The sequence below is a fragment of the Salmo trutta genome, chromosome 22, assembly GCF_901001165.1.
Source record: "Salmo trutta chromosome 22, fSalTru1.1, whole genome shotgun sequence".
NCBI classification, from domain to species: domain Eukaryota; kingdom Metazoa; phylum Chordata; class Actinopteri; order Salmoniformes; family Salmonidae; genus Salmo; species Salmo trutta.
The window spans coordinates 35,582,442-35,608,453 of record NC_042978.1 but is presented as its reverse complement, the minus strand read 5'-3'; the positions used below and the strand labels follow the sequence as shown (position 1 = coordinate 35,608,453).

Genomic DNA, 26,012 nt, shown 5'->3' with positions numbered 1-26,012 from the left:
GTGGTTTTAATGCACTCAACATTCTCTGTCATTAAATGTATGTTTATTGACAAATACATGATTTAACTGTGCTCTTCTGCTAGACATTCACATGCCAAGCAAAGCCACCTCTAACTTCCTTCCATCAGGACATGTTCAAGGAAAGGGGCTTCATTTGGAGTAGACTGAACCGAGTAGGTTGGAGGAGTTGGCAAGACAACACAAACGGATCTGGGACCAGGCTATTAAAAAAAGTGGACTGCTGCTGTGATCCAAAATCACAGTCTGCTCAGTAAGCCTCTCTAAGCACAGGTCTGGAACCAGTTTCCCCAACCATAGATATATATATAATTTTTTACCTTGGACCAGTCCTTAGTACAGTCATTCATTATATCCATTGAGTCCAAAATCATTGGATGTTTGTTAGTGGCAGAGTTCTCCAGTTGAGGGGAGGGAGAGTCCAAGCATATCCCAATGTCAATGACCTCCATCAAGAGTGTCTGGCTGGGGATCTGGAGGTCTGTGATTCTATACAGAGTGCATGGGGGTGCCACAGGTCAATGGCTTTAGTCACTATGGCATCTGTGTTCTCTTGTGCACCTGCTAGAGGAAGGAGAAAACAAAACAAATCAATGTGATTGGTAGAGAAAGGAGGTAAATCATTTTGGTTGGCTGCAGGTTTGAGACTGTGACCAATAAAACAGATTGTCCCATGAGGATGACATCACTCACATTGCACAGGAAGTTGACCACACCCTCTGGCCGGCTAGTTCACATCAGCCTGATCTTGTAGCTGAGAAAGATCTCCACATAAACAAAGACCAGGATCTTACAGGATCCCCTGATGACCTTATCCCACACCCTGAGACCAGCATTCAGTCCAGAGACACATCACAACCGAACAGCAATGAATTTAACAAAAGCGTCATAGCTAACATGGTACGTTACTTCTCTAACCGCCCCAGACCACTCGCAGAACAGCAAAGTGCGACATTTGACAAATTTGATTTGCATATGCAAAGATCACGACTCTCACGCCTGGGTTGTTGAGAGAAATAAGCATCAGTGTGTCTGACCTCTGCAGACTAGACTTGGGCAGCCAGCGAAGCAGCGTCTGAACCATAGGCTGTATGGCAGCATGGCCAGGGCCCCTGTATTCTTCAGATGGTTCAGTAGCCGAGGCTCCTCCACACTCAAATAGTGCTCCAGACTCTTGGGCTAAACCAACCGGCCACAGAAAGAGGGGAGAGAGTCAAGACACAGGGTTAGATGTGTTGAAAGATAGATGGTGTACACACACAGATGGGGTATGGAATCTCCAAACTTGTTGTTAAACTGGTTGACAAAGCGTTTGATCAGCCAATAACGATCTCCTCCATGGCTCGAGCTATGGAAAGGAAGTCCTCATCTTCTTCAAACCCACACAGAGACACACCTGTCAGTCTCACACTTAAGTAACCTAACCTAATGATTATACTAACAAAGAATAAAGTTAAATCAAGTTTCTGAGTAGGACCAAGTAGAGGTAAGATATACGTTCAGGACAAGGGCCTGATTTCCTTTCACCTCTCTCCAAATGTTTGTATGTTCTGTTAAAGACATGCTTCGAAGCTTTGGCAACTAGCAACTATTTTTTAAACCTCCCACTTTGGGCTGGATGTGCCAATGTGTAGTTCATACATGCATAATCTATTATCAGAATTACTGTTTTACCTCAATTAGCCATGAAATCCCTAGTTTGAAATCCCTAGTTTTCTGGAAGCTGTGCGGCACCATTTCCCTACATTTTCCCCCACGTGGGCCAGCCCCCTAGCAATTCGAGTTCTAGCCAATGAGCTTCAGCCCTTCGAGTGACAGCTAGCCATACGTACACAGAGAGCAAGGGAGCAATGATGTGGTGCACATATCTGCACATACAGTATATGACATAGTACGACATTCTTGGGGGCCACTTTTGGCTCTTAATCACTACTTTCAAATCTACTGGCTAAAAAGTATACAAAAGTACCAGGAAATCAGTCAAATTCAATACCAAAAAAAACAAAGCCCCCCAGGTTCTCTCTATATCCTAATCAGGTCTCTTCTTCTCTCTCTCCTCTTACCAGGGGTATGGTCTTAGACAGGTCTAAAGAAACATGATATGAAGAAAATGTAGTCTATTCAGAGGAACCGAACAGCATATTATGAGTTGTCCTTATGTTTGGCCCTGATCTGGCTATGCCATACGGCTATGGGCTATACTAGTTCATTTAGAAGACAAGATTTGCTTAAAATTCTGTGCCACTATTTTATAGTATGAAGAATACAATTGAACATAGCTGAATAAAACAGAAAGGATATTTTTTCCCAACAATTTGGAGGAGTGCGCACGTCCGGCTATTCTGTGTTGAGCGGTTAACACAGAAACCGGTAGTCGTATCAGCTTACTTTAGAGTTATTTATGTAACTGTAGTTGTGATACAAATGTTCTAATCAAATTGTTTTAGTCACATACGCTGAATACAACAGGTGTAGACCTTACAGTGAAATGTTTACTTACGAGCCGCTAACCAACAGTGCAGTTTCAAAAAATACGGATAAGAATAAGAGATAAAAGTAACAAGTATTTAAAGAGCAGCAGTAAAAAATAATATATAGGGGGGGTGCCGGTACAAAGTCAATGTGCGGGTGCACCGGTTAGTTGAGGTAGTATGTAGGTAGAGTTAATTAAAGTGACTAAGCATAGATGACAACAGAGAGTGGCAGTGGTGTGGAGAGGGGGGGAGGCAAAGCAAATAGTCTAGGTAGCCATTTGATTAGATGTTCAGGAGTCTTATGGCTTGGGGGTAGAAGCCTCTTGGACCTAGACTTGGCTGTGTTTGGATTTTTTTATACATTCTAAGACTGCATGACGCGACTAATGATTTGAAAAAAATTGCATGAAAGGCATGAGCTCTGATTTGTTTTTTGAGCAGGCTGTACACACTTCATCAGTCTCTTATTCCCAATTTGACAAGCACTTGATAATGCCTCGAATTTTCCGCCTGCATCCCCTTTGTGTGGCCGTAATGCCCCCTAAAAATATCCATGCTTTTTGCAGCCAGTGGCCGTTGTGCCCTTGGGCTGAATATACTAATTATAATTCCCTTCTCCCGCCTGTATGCTCGCACCTCTCACTCACATGGCTCTCGTGATCAAATCTTTCTCACAGGCTACAAGTGAAGACAGACACATTAGGGATGCAACTGCGTGTGTCCTTATCCAATTCCGAGGAGCATATTGAAGATATTCAAAGAAATGTCCACATTTACTTTTCGTCAACCAACAAGATGAGTAAGCCTAACAAACAGCAAAAGCACTAGCCTATGTCAATCTACTATCCCCCATACTACAAAAGTTGACCTATTCTGTGCGAGAAATAAATATTCCAAACATAGTCTGGGACAGTTGTGGTATGCGATAGATCCCAAATTAATACAACCACTAGCATAAATTATGTTTTAAGCAATGAGACTGACGCAACAGATGAGAACGTTTAGCTTAAAATGTTAAACTATTAGGCTATTTCTTCACATTATAAGCGCAGTAGGCTATAAGCACTAATGTTCCATTAGCAGGAAAACACCATTCTCAAAAGTGAACACAAATGTGATTATGCATGTAATGCTTTTATTATAAAGATGCTTTTTTATGGTGAAAATGATCTTCCCCAAACTTGAAACTCTCGCGGTGCGTATGTATGCCAGTTAGGCAAAATATCACTTGTAATGCGGATTAATGTGCTTCAATTTAAGAAGTTATTTGGCCATTTTAGTTGTGATACAAACCTTAGGCCTATGGGCTAGGCTACATGAGGTGTGCGACTATGATTTTAAAAAGTTGCCAAAAAAAGCATGCGCTGTTTCTTGCCTTAAGCTGGGCATCTTTCACAAGTGATAATACAGTATACCATTCACAAGTGATAGGCTAATATTGTCACCCATCACACTATTCTTGATTTAATCTTGTCTTTACATATACTAAATAATATATGTATGAAATTTGTTTTGATTTAGAATGGACCATTATCATGCACCTGTCTCGAAACAGGGGCAGCAGGAAAAAATACATGTCATCTATGCACTTAAATAGCGAATGAGGACGCGTTTCCCGCGATTCATTTTCATGCCAGCCAGGTGAGAAGCCCGACTGCAGTGTGCAGTTCGGGGTCGGGCTCAATGTGGGCGGAGTCAAACGTCGGGTCGGGCTCAATGTGGGCGGTGTCAAACGCGTTTAACCGAACCCTTCCAGTCTCCTTCAAGGTCACCCAAGTTGAGGTAAACGTTGAATCTTAATCGAACCTAACCTACATGAAAATAAATATAAACTTGAGCAGTAAGCCTAGGTTTACACGTACAGTTATGTAATCGATTGATCGTTGATTTTCTGTGTTTCTTCATTGTGTGCCTTGTTGTGTTTGGCTGGCTCTAAATGTGTATCGTTGATGCTATTCCCTTAGTAACACATAGCGAGTCTACACAGCCTACACATAGTATATACAGTAATGAAATCACCTGGTCCCAACATACATGGCAAGTTAAGAAAAGTCATTGTAACTTGGCTCCCTTGTGGCTCAGTTGGCAGAGCATGGTGTTTGCAACGCCAGGGTTGTGGGTTCGATTCCCACGGGAGACCAGTACGGGGGAAAAAATGTATGAAATGTATGCATTCACTACTGTAAGTCGCTCTGGATAAGAGTGTCTGCTAAATGACTAAAATGTAAATGTTGTGCAAACTGAAGTTAAATAAGAAAAACTTCAAAACACATTTATGAAGAAAGCATACACATTGCTTTGAAATAGTGTCCAAGGAAAGATTTTTGGCATGTGAGTTCATTGATGTGAGAAATGGTGTGTTTTCAGTCGAAAATACATTTTTTGGTCAAGCAACACCCATACATGTTGTGAAAAATACTTGGGCTAATTCAGTTCTGTGTTGAAAACTGTTATGCATGCTGGAGTATTAAAAACCTGTTGAATTGTACTTATTCTTTACTTTCACATACACTGTGTTCACAGAAACATTGCTCGGATCTTGTCCCCTGGACCTTGGAAGACTTTTGGTGTGGATGATGTTATTCCACTGAACGGTACCATTTGATTGTCATTCCTTTATTGGAAAGTGTACCTTGTTCACACCACAGGGCCTACCAAAGCCAGGTTTCTCTAACAACTGTGGGGTGTTTGTTTTGATGCTAAGATGCTGGCTATTCAGAATATTATATCAGTCCTATTTTCTGTTATAACATATGAAAAGTTATTATTTATGTGCTTGCAGCATGCAAAGCACACTATTGTTATTGCTCATACTTTTCTTGTTTATTATTCTTGACACTTTTTGGGACCTATTTCCTACAGTTTTTACACTACATACACTATTCATACATCAAGCTCCTGAAGAGCTGGATTCTGATGTGAAATGCTGTGACTTCTTGTTATTATTAATATTTACTATTACCATTATTGTTGTTATCATAACTATCAAACGTAACCTACTCTTTCTTAACTTACAGTACGCTCTGTACATTGCAATGGAAGCACAGTGTGATTTCACTGAGGTATGTATAAATTATGAAATTCTCATCACTAGTGGATATAACGTTTTTTGGGATCCCCATCCGATTGTGTGATTTTCTTTTTCAAAGGAAAACATGCAGCAAATTAGGTGATGGTGGTGCCTAGTTCTCCTGCAGAACTTTCCCATGCCATAAGTCTTGAACATTAAAAAAAACATTTAATTTGCATCCTTAAAATCACTTGTTTCACTGTAGCCAGACTGACCTGAATATATTTTCATATTGAATGTGTGTCATTCACTCACTAAGGTCTGAAGAAGAGAGGTTGAAAGATCAAAAACATGTGAAAACAAAACACACTACAGGTAGGAGGTGTCATATGATGAATGGTATAGTCTTAACCCCCCCTCTCATATGATGAGTGGTATAGTCTTAAACTAATGTCTAAAGACTTAAACCCCCCCCTCTCCAATATATTTCAGGATGATGTAGAAGACGTCACCCCCAAAAAGTCACAGCATGTCACATCAGCATCCAGCTCTGCAGGATCAGGTACTGTATAGGCTATTAGCTAAAGTGAGGTGCATTCTTGTACACACATCTCTAGAGGTTCCCTTACATTACCTAATGAGCACAATCTGTTTTTTTTCTAGACGATACTGAAAACAAAATACATGGTGAACTGGGAGATGTGAACTGGATATGTAGTCTACTGTTTAATGCTGAAGGCTTGAGGCATGGTAAACTGGGAGCTGTGAACTGGGTATGTAGTCTACTGTGTAATGCTGAAGGCTTGATGCATGGTGAACTGGGAGCTGTGAACTGGGTATGTAGTCTACTGTGTGTAATGCTGAAGGCTTGATGCATGGTGAACTGGGAGCTGTGAACTGGGTATGTAGTCTACTGTGTAATGCTGAAGGCTTGATGCATGGTGAACTGGGAGCTGTGAACTGGGTATGTAGTCTACCGTGTGTAATGCTGAAGGCTTGATGCATGGTGAACTGGGAGCTGTGAACTGGGTATGTAGTCTATTGTGTAATGCTGAAGGCTTGATGCATGGTGAACTGGGAGCTGTGAACTGGGTATGTAGTCTACTGTGTGTAATACTGAAGGCTTGAGGCATGGTGAACTGGGAGCTGTGGACTGGGTATGTAGTCTACTGTGTAATGCTGAAGGCTTGATGCATGGTGAACTGGGAGCTGTGAACTGGGTATGTAGTCTACTGTGTAATGCTGAAGGCTTGATGCATGGTGAACTGGGAGCTGTGAACTGGGTATGTAGTCTACTGTGTGTAATACTGAAGGCTTGATGCATGGTGAACTGGGAGCTGTGAACTGGGTATGTAGTCTACTGTGTAATGCTGAAGGCTTGAGGCATGGTAAACTGGGAGCTGTGAACTGGGTATGTAGTCTACTGTGTAATGCTGAAGGCTTGAGGCATGGTGAACTGGGAGCTGTGAACTGGGTATGTAGTCTACTGTGTAATGCTGAAGGCTTGATGCATGGTGAACTGGGAGCTGTGAACTGGGTATGTAGTCTACTGTGTGTAATGCTGAAGGCTTGATGCATGGTGAACTGGGAGCTGTGAACTGGGTATGTAGTCTACTGTGTAATGCTGAAGGCTTGATGCATGGTGAACTGGGAGCTGTGAACTGGGTATGTAGTCTACTGTGTGTAATACTGAAGGCTTGATGCATGGTGAACTGGGAGCTGTGAACTGGGTATGTAGTCTACTGTGTGTAATGCTGAAGGCTTGAGGCATGGTGAACTGGGAGCTGTGAACTGGGTATGTAGTCTACTGTGTGTAATGCTGAAGGCTTGATGCATGGTGAACTGGGAGCTGTGAACTGGGTATGTAGTCTACTGTGTGTAATACTGAAGGCTTGATGCATGGTGAACTGGGAGCTGTGAACTGGGTATGTAGTCTACTGTGTAATATTGAAGGTTTGATGCATGGTGAACTGGGAACTGTGAACTGGGTATGTAGTCTACTGTGTAATGCTGAAGGTTTGATGCATGGTGAACTGGGAGCTGTGAACTGGGTATGTAGTCTACTGTGTGTAATGCTGAAGGCTTGATGCATGGTAAACTGGGAGCTGTGAACTGGGTATGTAGTCTACTGTGTAATGCTGAAGGCTTGAGGCATGGTGAACTGGGAGCTGTGAACTGGGTATGTAGTCTACTGTGTAATGCTGAAGGCTTGATGCATGGTGAACTGGGAGCTGTGAACTGGGTATGTAGTCTACTGTGTAATGCTGAAGGCTTGATGCATGGTGAACTGGGAGCTGTGAACTGGATATGTAGTCTACTGTGTGTAATGCTGAAGGCTTGATGCATGGTGAACTGGGAGCTGTGAACTGGGTATGTAGTCTACTGTTTAATGCTGAAGGCTTGAGGCATGGTAAACTGGGAGCTGTGAACTGGGTATGTAGTCTACTGTGTGTAATGCTGAAGGCTTGATGCATGGTGAACTGGGAGCTGTGAACTGGGTATGTAGTCTACTGTTTAATGCTGAAGGCTTGAGGCATGGTAAACTGGGAGCTGTGAACTGGATATGTAGTCTACTGTGTGTAATGCTGAAGGCTTGATGCATGGTGAACTGGGAGCTGTGAACTGGGTATGTAGTCTACTGTGTGTAATGCTGAAGGCTTGAGGCATGGTGAACTGGGAGCTGTGAACTGGGTATGTAGTCTATTGTGTAATGCTGAAGGCTTGAGGCATGGTAAACTGGGAGCTGTGAACTGGGTATGTAGTCTACTGTGTAATATTGAAGGTTTGATGCATGGTGAACTGGGAACTGTGAACTGGGTATGTAGTCTACTGTGTAATACTGAAGGCTTGATGCATGGTGAACTGGGAGCTGTGAACTGGGTATGTAGTCTACTGTGTGTAATGCTGAAGGCTTGATGCATGGTGAACTGGGAGCTGTGAACTGGGTATGTAGTCTACTGTGTGTAATGCTGAAGGCTTGATGCATGGTGAACTGGGAGCTGTGAACTGGATATGTAGTCTACTGTGTAATGCTGAAGGCTTGATGCATGGTAAACTGGGAGCTGTGAACTGGGTATGTAGTCTACTGTGTAATGCTGAAGGCTTGATGCATGGTGAACTGGGAGCTGTGAACTGGGTATGTAGTCTACTGTTTAATGCTGAAGGCTTGAGGCATGGTAAACTGGGAGCTGTGAACTGGGTATGTAGTCTACTGTGTGTAATGCTGAAGGCTTGATGCATGGTGAACTGGGAGCTGTGAACTGGGTATGTAGTCTACTGTGTGTAATACTGAAGGCTTGATGCATGGTGAACTGGGAACTGTGAACTGGATATGTAGTCTACTGTGTAATGCTGAAGGCTTGATGCATGGTGAACTGGGAGCTGTGAACTGGGTATGTAGTCTACTGTGTGTAATACTGAAGGCTTGAGGCATGGCAAGATATAATAGTTGTGAAGACTTGTTGAGTAGTTCTAGATATCACTCTAAACCCCTTTAGTAATAGTGGCTTTTGTTTGCATGGTGGTATTGTGAAAGTGTGGTGTAATTTGACTTGATCACCCAATGAGGCACTGCTCTTCATATTTATTCTTCCTTTTTCTTCAAGGAAGCAGATGTTCTTCTCAGGGACACCCTAGAGCCAGCAAGGTGGTGCGAACTCCAAACATTTAAAGGCACTGTTTCCCTCCCTAGTGTAATTGGGATGGACAGGGAAGACCTCATTACAACCCTTAAAGAACTACGGTTGTATGATGGAGGGGGAAAACCGCATTACAACCCATAATAAAGAACTATGGTTGTATGATGGAGGGGGAAGACCACATTACAACTCTTAAAGAACTACGGATGTATGATGGACAGGGAAGACCACATTACAACCCTTAAAGAACTACGGTTGTATGATGGACGGGGAAGACCACATTTGAACCCTTAAAGAACTACGGTTGTATGATGGAGGGGGAAGACCGCATTACAACCCTTAAAGAACTACGGTTGTATGATGGAGGGGGAAGACCGCATTACTACCCTTAAAGAACTACGGTTGTATGATGGAGGGGGAAGACCACATTACAACCCTTAAAGAACTACAGTTGTATGATGGACAGGGAAGACCACATTACAACCCTTAATAAAGAACTACGGTTGTATGATGGAGGGGGAAGACCGCACAACAACCCTTAAAGAACTACGGTTGTATGATGGAGGGGGAAGACGCATTACAACCCTTAAAGAACTACGGTTGTATGATGGAGGGGGAAGACGCATTACAACCCTTAAAGAACTACGGTTGTATGATGGAGGGGGAAGACCACATTACAACCCTTAAAGAACTATGGTTGTATGATGGAGGGGGAAGACCGCATTACAACCCTTAAAGAACTACGGTTGTATGATGGAGGGGGAAGACCACATTACAACCCTTAAAGAACTACGGTTGTATGATGGAGGGGGAAGACCACATTACAACCCTTAAAGAACTACGGTTGTATGATGGAGGGGGAAGACCACATTACAACCCTTAAAGAACTACGGTTGTATGATGGAGGGGGAAGACGCATTGCAACCCTTAAAGAACTACGGTTGTATGATGGAGGGGGAAGACCGCACAACAACCCTTAAAGAACTACGGTTGTATGATGGAGGGGGAAGACCGCACAACAACTCTTAAAGAATTACGGTTGTATGATGGAGGGAGAAGACCGCACAACAACCCTTAAAGAACTACGGTTGTATGATGGAGGGGGAAGACCGCATTACAACCCTTAAAGAACTACGGTTGTATGACGGAGGGGGAAGACCGCATTACAACCCTTAAAGAACTACAGTTGTATGATGGAGGGGGAAGACCGCATTACTACCCTTAAAGAACTACGGTTGTATGATGGAGGGGGAAGACCGCATTACAACCCTTAAAGAACTACGGTTGTATGATGGAGGGGGAAGACTGCACAACAACCCTTAAAGAACTACGGTTGTATGATGGAGGGGGAAGACCGCATTACAACCCTTAAAGAACTACGGTTGTATGATGGAGGGGGAAGACCGCATTACAACCCTTAAAGAACTACGGTTGTATGATGGAGGGGGAAGACGCATTACAACCCTTAAAGAACTACGGTTGTATGATGGAGGGGGAAGACCACATTACAACTCTTAAAGAACTACGGATGTATGATGGACAGGGAAGACCACATTACAACCCTTAAAGAACGACGGTTGTATGATGGAGGGGGAAGACCGCATTACAACTCTTAAAGAACTACGGATGTATGATGGACAGGGAAGACCATATTACAATCCTTAAAGAACTACGGTTGTATGATGGACAGGAAAGACCACATTACAACCCTTAATAAAGAACTACGGTTGTATGATGGAGGGGGAAGACCGCACAACAACCCTTAAAGAACTACGGTTGTATGATGGAGGGGGAAGACGCACAACAACCCTTAAAGAACTACGGTTGTATGATGGAGGGGGAAGACGCATTACAACCCTTAAAGAACTACGGTTGTATGATGGATGGGGAAGACGCATTAAAACCCTTAAAGAACTACGGTTGTATGATGGAGGGGGAAGACGCATTGCAACCATTAAAGAACTACGGTTGTATGATGGAGGGGGAGGACCGCATTACAACCCTTAATAAAGAACTACGGTTGTATGATGGAGGGGGAAGACGCATTACAACCCTTAAAGTACTACGGTTGTATGATGGACAGGGAAAACCACATTACAACCCTTAATAAAGAACTATGGTTGTATGATGGAGGGGGAAAACCGCATTACAACCCATAATAAAGAACTATGGTTGTATGATGGAGGGGGAAGACCACATTACAACTCTTAAAGAACTACGGATGTATGATGGACAGGGAAGACCACATTACAACCCTTAAAGAACTACGGTTGTATGATGGACGGGGAAGACCACATTTGAACCCTTAAAGAACTACGGTTGTATGATGGAGGGGGAACACCACATTACAACTCTTAAAGAACTACGGTTGTATGATGGAGGGGGAAGACCGCATTACAACCCTTAAAGAACTACGGTTGTATGATGGAGGGGGAAGACCGCATTACAACCCTTAAAGAACTACGGTTGTATGATGGAGGGGGAAGACCGCATTACTACCCTTAAAGAACTACGGTTGTATGATGGAGGGGGAAGACCACATTACAACCCTTAAAGAACTACAGTTGTATGATGGACAGGGAAGACCACATTACAACACTTAATAAAGAACTACGGTTGTATGATGGAGGGGGAAGACCGCACAACAACCCTTAAAGAACTACGGTTGTATGATGGAGGGGGAAGACGCATTACAACCCTTAAAGAACTACGGTTGTATGATGGAGGGGGAAGACCACATTACAACCCTTAAAGAACTATGGTTGTATGATGGAGGGGGAAGACCGCATTACAACCCTTAAAGAACTACGGTTGTATGATGGAGGGGGAAGACCACATTACAACCCTTAAAGAACTACGGTTGTATGATGGACGGGGAAGACCACATTACAACCCTTAAAGAACTACGGTTGTATGATGGAGGGGGAAGACGCATTGCAACCCTTAAAGAACTACGGTTGTATGATGGAGGGGGAAGACCGCATTACAACCCTTAAAGAACTACGGTTGTATGATGGACGGGGGAAGACCGCATTACAACCCTTAAAGAACTACGGTTGTATGATGGAGGGGGAAGATGCATTACAACCCTTAAAGAACTATGGTTGTATGATGGAGGGGGAAGATGCATTACAACCCTTAAAGAACTACGGTTGTATGATGGAGGGGGAAGACCGCATTACAACCCTTAAAGAACTACGGTTGTATGATGGAGGGGGAAGACCACATTACAACCCTTAAAGAACTACGGTTGTATGATGGAGGGGGAAGCCGCATTACAACCCTTAAAGAACTACGGTTGTATGATGGAGGGGGAAGACCACATTACAACCCTTAAAGAACTACGGTTGTATGATGGACGGGGAAGACCACATTACAACCCTTAAAGAACTACGGTTGTATGATGGAGGGGGAAGACCGCATTACAACCCTTAAAGAACTACGGTTGTATGATGGACGGGGGAAGACCGCATTACAACCCTTAAAGAACTACGGTTGTATGATGGAGGGGGAAGACCACATTACAACCCTTAAAGAACTATGGTTCTATGATGGAGGGGGAAGACCGCATTACAACCCTTAAAGAACTACGGTTGTATGATGGAGGGAGAAGACCGCATTACAACCCTTAAAGAACTACGGTTGTATGATGGAGGGGGAAGACCGCATTACAACCCTTAAAGAACTACGGTTGTATGATGGAGGGGGAAGACCGCATTACAACCCTTAAAGAACTACGGTTGTATGATGGAGGGTGAAGACGCATTACAACCCTTAAAGAACTACGGTTGTATGATGGACGGGGAAGACCACATTACAACTGTTCGGATTTTCGTTATTTAGCCCTCCGAAAAGGCTCACCAGGAAGCACACAATGTCATGACTCGTGTTTTGTCCTTAATTTTATTTTAAATCAAATGACCACAGGTCATAAACCTGAAATACAACAAACAAGTAATGACAATATATTATTCAGATATATTATTTAGTATGTTATTCAAGTAATATAATAATAATGTAAATAATAAATCAAATAAGCCTGCAACACCATCAAAGATGTGGCGAATCTGGCTTAAAACAGCACCGACTACATCACCCAGAATGCCCAGCGCCAGAGGAGCATGCGCACAGTGACTCTGCCGTCACAGGTTGCTATGGACGCTGTCACAGGACACAGAACCCTTGCCACCACATGCCTCGTCCAAAGGATTTACACACAAACGCAACATAATGCGGCACTCCACCATGGATCACCGAACCAAACCACCGCTATCACCACCGCCACCAGAAACCAGCAGAGTGCTCCGAACAATCAGCACAATGCAAATGGCTGATAATAATAGCCTAATGCTATATAGCATCTGGTTCGCTGAGCTACCGCACCCAGCGAGCTACAAGTTACTCCCGGCCAACTAACACCGACACAGTGAGGTAAACGTTCAGTGCACAAACATATAAGTGACAAACATCAATGCTAGACTGAGTAGTTCGCAGTTACATACCAGCGGGCTGTGTGCTCCTGATGATTGTCTACGGTGAAGTGATTACCAGGTGCTGTAATTTAAGTCTCTAGTGAAGCTGCGCATGCGCACATAACGTAACATATCTGAGCATCTAAGAAACTTAAAGAAATCACTCGTTCCCCATTTAATTGAACACTTCAGACCCATTTGCTTCTCTTTTATCTATTTATATATATTTTTTTCTTTTCCTGAGTGAGCTAGAAATCTCAACAACAACCCTTAAAGAACTATGGTTGTATGATGGACGGGGAAGACCGCATTACAACCCTTAAAGAACTACGGTTGTATGATGGACGGGGGAAGACCGCATTACAACCCTTAAAGAACTACGGTTGTATGATGGAGGGGGAAGACACATTACAACCCTTAAAGAACTACGGTTGTATGATGGAGGGGGAAAACCACATTACAACCCTTAAAGAACTACGGTTGTATGATGGAGGGGGAAGACCGCATTACAACCCTTAAAGAACTACGGTTGTATGATGGAGGGGGAAGATGCATTACAACCCTTAAAGAACTACGGTTGTATGATGGCCTGGATGAAGAGCAAAATATTCTCCTCAAGGAACCGTTCATTTTACAGAGAGATTATGAGATGTTCTATGTGGAGGCAGTTGACAACAAGAACATTACTGTCTTTGCCTCTTTTGAGGAGCAGGAGTGAAGCCATTTTTGAGGAGTTGTCAAACCTTGTTTTTGTCTGCTGTGCCTTTTAATTGTTTCAATTGTTAATTGTGTTATGTTGTTCAGTAAAGATGATGTAGCAGGAAGTGAAAAGTGTTACAACCCATCTGCTGGTACTTTATATAATATTTCTTACAGTCTTAAAAAATGAAATATGTTTGTATTCAGTGTGTGACTGTCAAACCTCAGATGGACAAAAAAGGTGGGCGGGGGTCACATGTTTGACTCCGCCCACATCGGCTTCCTATTTCGCAACAAAGCATCCTTCACTCATGCTGCCAAACATACCCTCGTAAAACTGACTATCCTGCCAATCCTTGACTTCGGCGATGTAATTTACAAAATAGCCTCCAACACTCTACTCAGCATATTGATGCAGTCTATCACAGTGCCATCCGTTTTGTCACCAAAGCCCCATATACTACCCACCATTGCGATCTGTATGCTCTCGTTGGCTGGTCCTCGCTACATATTCGTCGCCAAACCCACTGGCTCCAGGTCATCTATAAGTCTTTGCTAGGTAAAGCTCCGCCTTATCTCAGCTCACTGGTCACCACAGCAACACCCACTCGTAGCACGCGCTCCAGCGGGTATATTTCACTGGTCACCCCCAAAGCCAACACCTCCTTCGGCCGCCTGTCCTTCCAGTTCTCTGCTGCCAATGACTGGAACAAATTGCAAAAATCACTGAAGTTGGAGACATATCTCCCTCACTAACTTTTAAGCATCGGCTGTCAGAGCAGCTTACCGATTGCTGCAGCTGTACACAGCCCATCTGTAAATAGCCCATCCAACCAACTACCTACCTCATCCCCATATATATATATATATATATATATATATATTCTTTTCTGCTCTTTTACACACCAGTATTTCTACTTGCACATCCTCATCTGCACAGCTATCACTCCAGTGTTAATTGCTCAATTTGAATTATTTTGCCACTATATCCTATTTATTGCCTCCTTACTTAATTTGCACACACTGTATACAGATGTTCTATTGTGTTATTGACTGTACATTTGTTTATCCCATGTGTAACTCTGTGTTGTTGTTTATTGTCACACTGCTTTATCTTGGCCAAATCGCAGTTGTAAATGAGAACCTATTCTCAACTCGCCTACCTGGTTAAATAAAGGTTAAATAAAAATGTTTTTACAAAAATTGAGCCCGGCCCCGAATTGCACATGGCAGTCAGGGGTACTTGAGTCAGGTAGGCTATACTCCTGTTGTAAAGATAAGCAATGTGCTTAATATTAGGAAAGTTGAGAAATAAATATAGTAGGCCTAGCCTATTGAAAGCTGATGGGATCATCCTCTTTTTAATAGAGGCCATCACTCTGTATTTTTCATGCAATTTCATAACCTATAGAAATGTTGCGCAACATGAGCTCATAGGCTCTCATGAAGTGTTTGATTCGATTTTCAAATACATTTGCATTGATGTCAGAGTGATTAGAGGGACAATAGAGTGCTGAGTACCAGGCAGTTAGTGAGTTTGGTAGGTTACTAATGACCATCAGCAGCATCAGAGCTTGGAGAAGCCGTGACTAAACGGTCATGTGGAATTTGACTGCTGTCATGACTTGTGACTGCCATTGTGGTGGTAATATGGTCACCGTAACAGCCCTAGACTTAGCTGTGCTTTTGGTGTGTTCTCTTCACTACTGTCTGCCTGGTGAGAGACAGGGGTGTCTATGGGTTTAATAGTGAGAGGTGTTAAAAAGGTTAGTCTTCCAGAGTTTCACCTGTGTTGGATGTAGCTTGTGTGTGAGACTTTCCACACATGGATCTTGTACATTGAGGGCAGCGGGAACCTCTGAATGTGCTCAGTTTCTCCACATCTGACAGAGAAATACACAAGTAAAAAGGCACAAGGTAAGCAAACCACACACATGCAAGGCAAGGTTAATAGCATAGGCCTACATAACAATGAAGGTAGAAGCATCAGTACTAGCAGTAATAGTTATTGTGGTGCACTTCTTGTAACAGTAATACTGTGCTGTCACTGTGGTAATAATCCAATGTTCATGTTGCCCGTACCCAATGGGTTTTCTTTCATAAGTATCTCCAGTGATTTATTATCCTCCACCCCTCTGAAGCCCACCTTCTCATAATAGGCAGAACAAAGTTATTCTGGGGGTCTTCTGCCATACTGACACCTGGACAAATCACAGAAGGGTAATGACGTGTCTCCGGAAAATCACATCAACTTCACAGCACAGATAATCGGGCAGGCTGATAAAGTTTATCAGGCAGGCTAGTTGACAGTAATGCTGCGTTTACATGGTACAAGGTAGACGGCGAACCGGATGTCATTGTTTTCAAGGGGAGCACGACGTTGCCTGATGCGGCAATTACCCGTCAATTCCCGTCAACTGATGACAATAAGGTGTGTTGTGATTGGCCCCGCTTGCAGATAGGGGGAGATCGCGAACGTCAGGTCTTCCCAGTATGAAAATGTGATGCAAGGGGTAGGTCACGTTCTGAATACTGTTTTATATTTTATATTTTACAATGTGTACAAGTTTGCTGTACGTTACTGATTTATACATGTGTGGGTATATGGTACCTGTTAGGGATTGAGGGGCTTTCTGTGATGTGCTTTGGCATATGATTGCTGTAGATAAGTATTAGCTAGCATACACCGTTGTAATGGTCACATAAGCCCACTGCTAACACAGTTGTCTTCATGCTACAGCTTTTGCCATCGACAGCCATCAGTATCATTAAGCCCTGCACAACTACCGTGCTGTTTCTCATTTAACAACAGGTATTTACACATGTTATATTTTGTATTGTATTTTTGTATTTTGTGACCCCAGTATGAAAATGTGATGCAAGGGCTTTTGCCATCGACAGCCATCAGTATCATTAAGCCCTGCACAACTACCGTGCTGTTTCTCATTTAACAACAGGAATAAATGATGCTCAACTGGGACCACTGGCTGATGTGAGTTATTAGGAGAAAACACAACGCAAGGAGAGTACGATATACATCTGTTACACTGGTGCCGTGACCCGGATTCTTGTCTTCGCCGGACGTCACGTGGAGGGATCCGAGACCCGGCTTCAAGAAGTACTGTGGTTGCTGATGCACGCCAGAGGCCTAGGTTTCGCAGTCTGCCCAAGTGGAATTCTCAGGGAGCTCCTGGTAGCATGAGTGAGTGGGGGGAAATATAATGTACTGGTTATTACTTGTATGTGGTGATGCTATGATTATTTAGTGATGTAATTGTGCTGTTATGCTAGTAACCTTCTGAAGCCAATTAACGTGAGGGCAACGCCATTTTCTACCACACGGTGGCGACAACTATTTATGATGGCGTTTCTTGTTACTTTTCTGTGTTGATTCTTGGTCTTGTTAGACATCTACTACTGAACGTTTGTTTTGAGTGGATTATGTTCATTTTGATTAGATAGAACTGTTCATATTGATTGTGATTTTTTTGTTAAATTTTGTCTAAATATTTACATAAAAAAATATATATATATATATATTTTTTATTTTATTTTAAAAATGGAAGGTTTTGGGAGAGGTAGGGGAGTTTTCATGTTTAACCCTTCACCGCCAGTGGGTAGGGGGGCAGCTGTTTCTCCAGTTACTTCCACACCTCTGGCCAGGCCAACTGCACAGGCAAGTGTGCGCTTTCCACGTGATTTAGAGCTACCTCAACTCAGTGCATTCGAGCCAGTTTCACCTAGTCCTAGGAAGGAGGATGTGTCTATGGATTTCCTGGCAGACATTGTTAAGCAGATAGGTCACTCCATAGGTGAAAATATTGCCTCTTGTTTGGAATCAAAGGCTATGGGAGATGGGGTAGGACAGAAGGTCGATTATGTTGGTGGTACCATGGCTGGGGCCAGCTCTAGTCTAAATGTAGTGGTGAAAAATGATGTCAGGGAACCAGTGTGTTTCAGGGGGGATGGTTCAGAGAAATGCACAGTGCATGAGTGGGAGGAGACCCTGTTAGCGTACATGCAGAGGAAGGGCTATGATGGGCAGGAGAGGTCAGATGAAGTTTTGGGTAAACTGTCAGGGCGGGCACGTGACGTGGTAAGAGTAAGCCTACGCAGTAACCCAGTTGACTTAAGCCAGGGCCCTAGACCAGTTTTTGACATTCTGAAGCGTCACTTTAGCGACACAGTCAACTCCGACATGCCCCTAGCTGATGTTTATTCTACGTTGCCAATGGAAGGGGAGACTCCATTTGACTACTGGATCAGACTGAACAGGGCCATAGAGGTGGCAGAGGACTGTTTGAAGAGGCAGAACAAGGAGCTAGAAAATCCATCACGTGTTCTGACTGTCATGTTCATCAAGCACTGTCCGAACCCAGAGCTGTCATTGATATTCATGTGCAAACCATTGCATGAGTGGACGGTTGCGGAGGTCCATGGCAGGCTGGAGGAGTACCAGAGGAAGTTCAAGGCTCCACGTCCCTTGCGGCTGGCCCCACTGGTCACCACACTGACGCAGGAAGTAAGTAGGCCAGTGTCAGCTGTTGCAAACTGTCCGGACCCCTTGCAGCAGCCCACAACTGGCTCATCCGAGGCATTGGATCGGGTGATTGGCATGCTTGAACGGGTCTTGGAGCAGAGGCCACAGCAACCTGTAGGCGGCTATGATAACCGTTTCCAGAGGAGGCCCACGAGAAGGGAGAACCCGTCTTTGCAATGCAAAGTGTGTGGTGATGCGAATCACAGCACAATGGATCATTGTTATTCTAACCACCTATGCTTCTTCTGTTATGCAGCTGGGCACACACGTCAAGAATGCCCTCGCACTTCATCGGTAACTCCCGTCGCTCCATCAAAAAGCGACACGACACAGCGGCAGGAAAACTAGCTGGCCCGCACGGGATGGGGGGAAGTGCTGGGCCTTGTGAGGTGCCCCAATCAGTTAGTGGTGTAGATCTAGAGTCAGTATATTCAAATGTTTGTGATGAAGTCAAGTCGAACGAAAAAGTCGTTATGCAAAATACACAGAGAGTGCTCCACAACGATGAACTCTTTTATACTAGTGTGTTACTGGGGGATGTTATAGAGGTGAGCGCTATGATTGACAGCGGTTCTATGGCATGCACATTGAGCTCAACAGTGGTGCCACGCCTTGAGAAAGCAGGTGTGCTCAAGAGTGGCTCCCTCAGTCCAACTGAAGTGGTGTTGGTTGGCTGCGGGGGGTTGAAGACCAAGCCTGTAGGTGTGTGTGAATTGAATCTGTCTGTGTATGGCAGCAGTGTCTCTGTTCCTGTTCTAGTTGTGGATGGCCAACGTGATGAGCTTATCCTAGGCAGCAACGTGATTAAACACCTCATCAGGGAGCTGAAGACGACTGGTGACTTCTGGGAGAAGATGTCATCATCTGAACACAATGGAGATGACAAACTGTTCCGTCTGCTGGCTAATGTAGAGAGATGGAAAGGGACTGAAGTGCCAGAAAGAGTGGGCACAGTAAGGCTGAAGCGAGCGGTCACATTGGAGCCTATGCAGGAACATTTAGTCTGGGGCCGGCTGTGTACGCCTCAAAATGTATCCGCGGGCAGTGCTGTCGTTATTGAGCCTACGAGGGCACGCTCAAGACCAAAAAACATTCTAGTGGGGAGAACAGTAGCGACATTGTGGAGCGATGGCTGGGTCCCTGTCAAAGTTATCAATCCCTCACCAAAGCCAGTAACGGTGAGACGGAATGCCAAGATAGCAGATGTTTTTCCTTGCATGGCATTAGAGGACTTTGACACTGACTATATGGATGGGCCCACTGTCAAACCGGTCCCCCTGGTGCAGCAGGTACACAAAATAGATGACAATCCAGACTTTGACAATGGTAGTGGAGATAGCTTGACCGTTGACAGTACCGTCAACCCGCACAGAGTGACAAGTGAGGTGTTGCACGAGTTAGGGTTAGGTGACATTGACATTGAGTCCACTCAGTTGTCGCAACAGTGTAAGGCCAGGCTAGTTCAGCTTATAGCCCGCTACGAGTCCATCTTCTCCCGGCACAAACTAGATTGCGGGAAGGCTACGGGATATGTCCATCGCATCAGACTCAGTGACACTAAGCCTTTTAGGCTACCTTACCGTAGGCTCTCCCCTAACCATTATGGCAAGCTCAGGCAGGCCTTGGATGAGATGGAAGAGCGAGAGATAATCAGGAAATCCAGCAGTGAGTATGCCTCCCCACTCGTCCTGGTCTGGAAGAAGTCTGGTGATCTGAGACTGTGTACAGACTTCCGATGGCTCAATGCTCGCACCGTAAAGGATGCCCACCCTCTACCTCACCAAGCTGATGCTCTGGCGGCCCTGGGTGGCAATGCTTTCTTCTCTACAATGGATTTGACCTCCGGCGACTACAATGTGGAGGTGCATGAAGACGACAAGAAGTTTACAGCCTTCACTTCTCCTTTTGGGTTATATGAATATAACCGTCTTCCACAAGGACTATGCAACAGCCCAGCTACATTCATGAGGATGATGTTGAGCATTTTTGGGGATCAAAATTTTTCTAGCCTCCTATGCTACCTGGACGATGTGCTGGTTTTTGCCCCGACTGAAGAACTTGGATTGCAACGCTTGGAGTCAGTTTTTGAGCATCTCAAAGCCCATAATCTGAAATTGTCTCCAAAGAAATGCCATTTCATGAAGAGGTCAGTGCGGTTCTTGGGGCATGTCATCAGTGAAGGAGGTGTGGCCACAGACCCAGAAAAAGTGACGGCTATTGCAGGGATGACAGAGAAGGATCTCATGGAGGATAACACGGACGTGCCTTCCCAGGGGAAGATTCGGTCCTTTCTCGGAATGATAGTCTATTACCAGCAGTTCATTGAGGGGTGCTCCACCATCGCTAAGCCGCTGCATGGGCTGACAACGGGGACGAAGGCACCACACCACGGGAAAGGCAAGAGGAAAAGAGGAATACATAGGAAACTCACAGCAGCAGACTGGACTGGTGAGTGCAAACAGGCCTTTAGTCAGTTGAAACAAGCTCTCCTCGATCAGGTCATGCTAGCCCACCCTGATTTTAGTAGACCTTTCTTGCTGTCTGTAGACGCATCTAGTAATGGATTAGGTGCTGTCCTTTCCCAGGTGCCAGAGGATGGGTCTGCAGCCAGACCGGTAGCATTCGCTAGCAAATCACTTACTTATGCACAGTCAAAGTATCCTGCCCATAGGTTAGAGTTTTTTGCTTTACGGTGGGCTGTCTGTGAGAAATGTAGTCATTGGCTAAGGGGCAAGCCTTTTACTGTATGGACAGACAACAACCCATTAACGTACATCCTGTCCAAGCCCAAATTGGACGCCTGTGAACAGAGATGGGTTGCTAAACTTGCTCCATTCGAGTTTGACATCAAGTACATTCCCGGTCCCAAAAATGTCATTGCTGATGCACTCAGTAGACAGCCATTTGTGCAGCCGAGTGCTCTCCACCGCATCACAAGGGTTCCATACAAGGCCTTGCTGGAAGAAGCTGCGGGAGTACGTGCTGAGAAGGTGCAAGATGTGTTCCGCTGGTCGACCCACCCATTCGACCTCGAAAGCTGCTCACCGTCAATTGAGGCAGATGCCTGTGAAATTGTCATGGACTGCCAAACCTCCTCCTATCCTTCTCCTGGTTCTCTGTCAAAGGAAGCGGTGTCAGCAGTCCTGAGGTCGCAAGGGGAGGCTGGTCTACAGAACTGTGCGCTGCTACTGCCTCAGCTCACTCAGTCACTGGTGCCGTCTGAGATGTCAGATGTGAGAGTGCTATCCCGTGACGACCTGATATCAAAGCAGCGCCAGGATGACGCTCTCGCCAGAGTTGTCTTCTACGTGGACAGGGGCCGTAGACCTTCTAGGAGGGAACGTGGCCATGAACAACTCGAGGCTCTGCGGATTCTGAAGACCTGGGAGAAGCTCACTCTGAAAATGGGTGTACTGTATCGCGTTACCAAAAGTTTGCTGTCAAAGAAGAAGACATACCAGTATGTAGTACCCACCTCAATGAGGGCGACAGTTTTGAAGGGTGTCCACGATGAAGCCGGTCATCAGGGGCAACAGCGGACGTTGTACTTGACGAGACAGAGGTTCTTCTGGCATGGTCTGGAGTCGGATGTCAGAGAGTATGTCAAGACCTGCAAGAGGTGTGTGTTCAGTAAGGCCCCCGAGCCAGAGGCCAGAGCTCCACTGGAGAACATCATCACGACTGAGCCCCTCGAGTTGGTGTGCGTGGACTTCTGGTCTGCTGAAGACTCCAACAACAAGTCCTTGGATGTCCCGGTCGTCACTGATCATTTTACTAAGATGGCCCATGCCTTCTTGTGTCCGAACCAATCAGCTAAAGCAGTGGCCCTTCAGCTATGGAACAACATCTTCTGTGTGTATGGTTTTCCTCGTCGTATCCACTCTGACCAAGGGGCCAACTTTCAAAGTAAATTGATTGCTGAGTTGTTGAGTGCTGCAGGAGTCCAGAAGTCGCACACAACTCCCTACCATCCAATGGGGAACGGGGGAGTCGAAAGGTTCAATAGAACGCTGGGGAACATGATCAGGGCTTTACCTACAAGAGCAAAGCACAGGTGGCCCCAGAAGCTGAAGTCGTTGACCTTTGCCTACAACTGTACGGTCCATGAAACCACGGGCTACGCCCCTTTCCAGTTGATGTTTGGGAGAACCCCACGTCTGCCTGTCGACATGATGTTTGGTACGGTGCTGCAAGACTCAGAGGTTGTAGACTATGACGAGTACATAAAGTCCCTGACGAGAGACCTGAGGGAGGCCATGGAGACAGTACAGGTGTCGGCAACCAAACAGCTGAAGAGGCATGCGGGCCTCTACAACAGGAAGATCAGAGGGGCTCCAGTGGAGGTCGGTGATCGGGTGCTGCTGGCGAATAAGGGTGAACGTGGAAAGAGGAAGCTGGCGGATTGTTGGGAGAACAACCTCTATATTGTTACGGAGAATAATAGCGACATCCACATCTTCAATATACAGAACATGTCGACTGGCCAGGAGAAAACGGTCCACCGTAATCTGATAATGCCTGTAAACTTCTTGCCTCTACCTGACACTGCCTTGGAGACACCTAATATGGGAGACCGTGAGGATCCGAGTGAGGAGATGGAGGACTCATCCGTGAACGATATACTAGAAATGGACATTGGTGAGAGGACTGGTGTGTGGGTATCAGAACAGACCTCGGGGGAAGGACAGCCGGAGCACTCTGAAAAAGAAACCCCAGATGTGCTGGAAGATGGGCCACTGGCGAGGGACCCTCAGAACTCACCACATTCTGAGGGTGCCACTGGTGGCACAAGCGTGTCAGAGCTAACCTTTGGAGAAGAAATGTCAGAACCCTCTGAAGAAGGAAGGCATTCTGAAGATGCCGCTGGTAGCACAAGCTCCAGCAACAGTCACAGAACCCTTGACCTTGACTATCCACCGACTGTGGAAAGTGACCCACCAGTGGTGGTTGTAGGTGAACAGGTTAAACGTAATAACTCTGTTAGGCCTGTCAGGTCAGGGGCTGGTCGGGTTAAGAAACGCCCAGTGAGACTCATAGAGATTATGCAGACACAGAGGGTTTTTCATACAGAATTCATTAGAATACCTGTGTGGGTGTAGGATTAGAATCCAAGTCTGTAGCCCATTTCTTTTCTATATATTTTTTTTTTCTCATTCAAGAGACCCCATGGGGGTCATGGGTCAGAGGTCAAGTAGACCAAGGTTTTTCTGTGAGGTTCTTATTGTCACTGAGTGTACTGAACATGTAACAGGCATGTTTTCCTACGGGGTCTTTGAATTCCCCTAATTCTCTTGAGGGAATAGTCTTTGCACTGGAATATTTGGTGACATATGTATTGCAAGGTATTGCATACCTCATTTTGTTTCTTTATAGTGTGCAAGTGTAATTCAGCAGGGGAGAATGTAACAGGGTTGGTTATGTTTCCACTTGCCTCTAAAGCAATGTGTACTTAATGTTCAAGCATTCGTATTGGTTGGTTCAACTGATGACAATAAGGTGTGTTGTGATTGGCCCCGCTTGCAGATAGGGAGAGATTGCGAACGTCAGGTCTTCCCAGTATGAAAATGTGATGCAAGGGGTAGGTCACGTTCTGAATACTGTTTTATATTTTATATTTTACAATGTGTACACGTTTGCTGTACGTTACTGATTTATACATGTGTGGGTATATGGTACCTGTTAGGGATTGAGGGGCTTTCTGTGATGTGCTTTGGCATATGATTGCTGTAGATAAGTGTTAGCTAGCATACACCGTTGTAATGGTCACATAAGCCCACTGCTAACACAGTTGTTTTCATGCTACAGCTTTTGCCATCGACAGCCATCAGTATCATTAAGCCCTGCACAACTACCGTGCTGTTTCTCATTTAACAACAGGTATTTACACATGTTATATTTTGTATTGTATTTTTGTATTTTGTGACCCCAGTATGAAAATGTGATGCAAGGGCTTTTGCCATCGACAGCCATCAGTATCATTAAGCCCTGCACAACTACCGTGCTGTTTCTCATTTAACAACAGGAATAAATGATGCTCAACTGGGACCACTGGCTGATGTGAGTTATTAGGAGAAAACACAACGCAAGGAGAGTACGATATACATCTGTTACACTAGCATTTGTTTTTTAACCGCGGAGATTTATATTAACCTTACTGTGTGTCTCCCCGACATTTGCAATATTGAAATTCGATCTCCAGCTGTCCCATAATGAACGTGTCTGGGGTCGGGACGAGACAGGCCGGCAGCTTTTCTCAGCCATTCGAAATCATGAATCAGCTAGCGTCCTTTTTATGGACATATACAAATACATGTCAATGGAAAACACTTAAAACGAAACGAAATGCAGGTAGTTTGCGGTCTTTGCAGCTTCAGTTTGATTGTGTTAGCTGTGTTGTTGGCTAGCTCCTCTGAACAAGTGTCCTGACGAGAGCGCATGTTCTATGCCAGGCGAAGTCGCGCATCATTACGTTAGCTCATTGTTATGGATGTAAGTTATCCAAATAAATGTCACTAGAAAACAGCTTAAACAAACGCAAATGCAGCTACTCTGCTGTTTTTCTGGCTGCACTGTTTGACGTGACTGTAACTTAACAATAGTTGGCTAGCTGGCAAGCAAGGGATAACGTTGCCCGTCAGTATGGCAATAGAACAGTAAGAACCAACGACTGGGTCCGGTCCATACAAAACAAAAACACGTAATGACTCGAGTCGTGTCTCAGACAACCGAACCGATAGAACGAAACCTTAGATTTGTGTCGGTACTATATGTCGTGGAAGGATAAAATAGTATGAATACATTTATCAAAATAACGTTAAAGAAAATGACGGTCAGTATTTGAGTATGTATAAAAGTGATAATGCTGTTGGAGCCGGCATTTGGAAACGCCAGCTTCTCGAACATTATCACTTAACGTTAATTAAATGTAGCCACAGAACAATTGATGTAACTAGCTAAGCTTGCAGTTTCTAGTATTTTCTGTGACAGCATTATAGTTTACCGACAACCATTGAAAACTGTGCGATGAATAGGCCTACATACAGAAGTACAATGTATTGTTAAAATGTGCTTTCGGGAAAGCTCCTACAGCCTCCTACCCTGTTGCAACAGTGGGCCTCTACATCCACGCCCTTTACAGGTTGCAGTCACTCTGAAGGCACT

At 44.7% G+C, this 26,012-nt stretch overlaps 1 pseudogene; it reads right to left on the bottom strand.

Moving 5' to 3' along the window:
* Positions 1 to 21: 21 nt before the first annotated feature.
* LOC115157895 (TBC1 domain family member 7-like) lies at positions 22 to 16,504 on the bottom strand (annotated as a pseudogene).
* Positions 16,505 to 26,012: the final 9,508 nt, after the last annotated feature.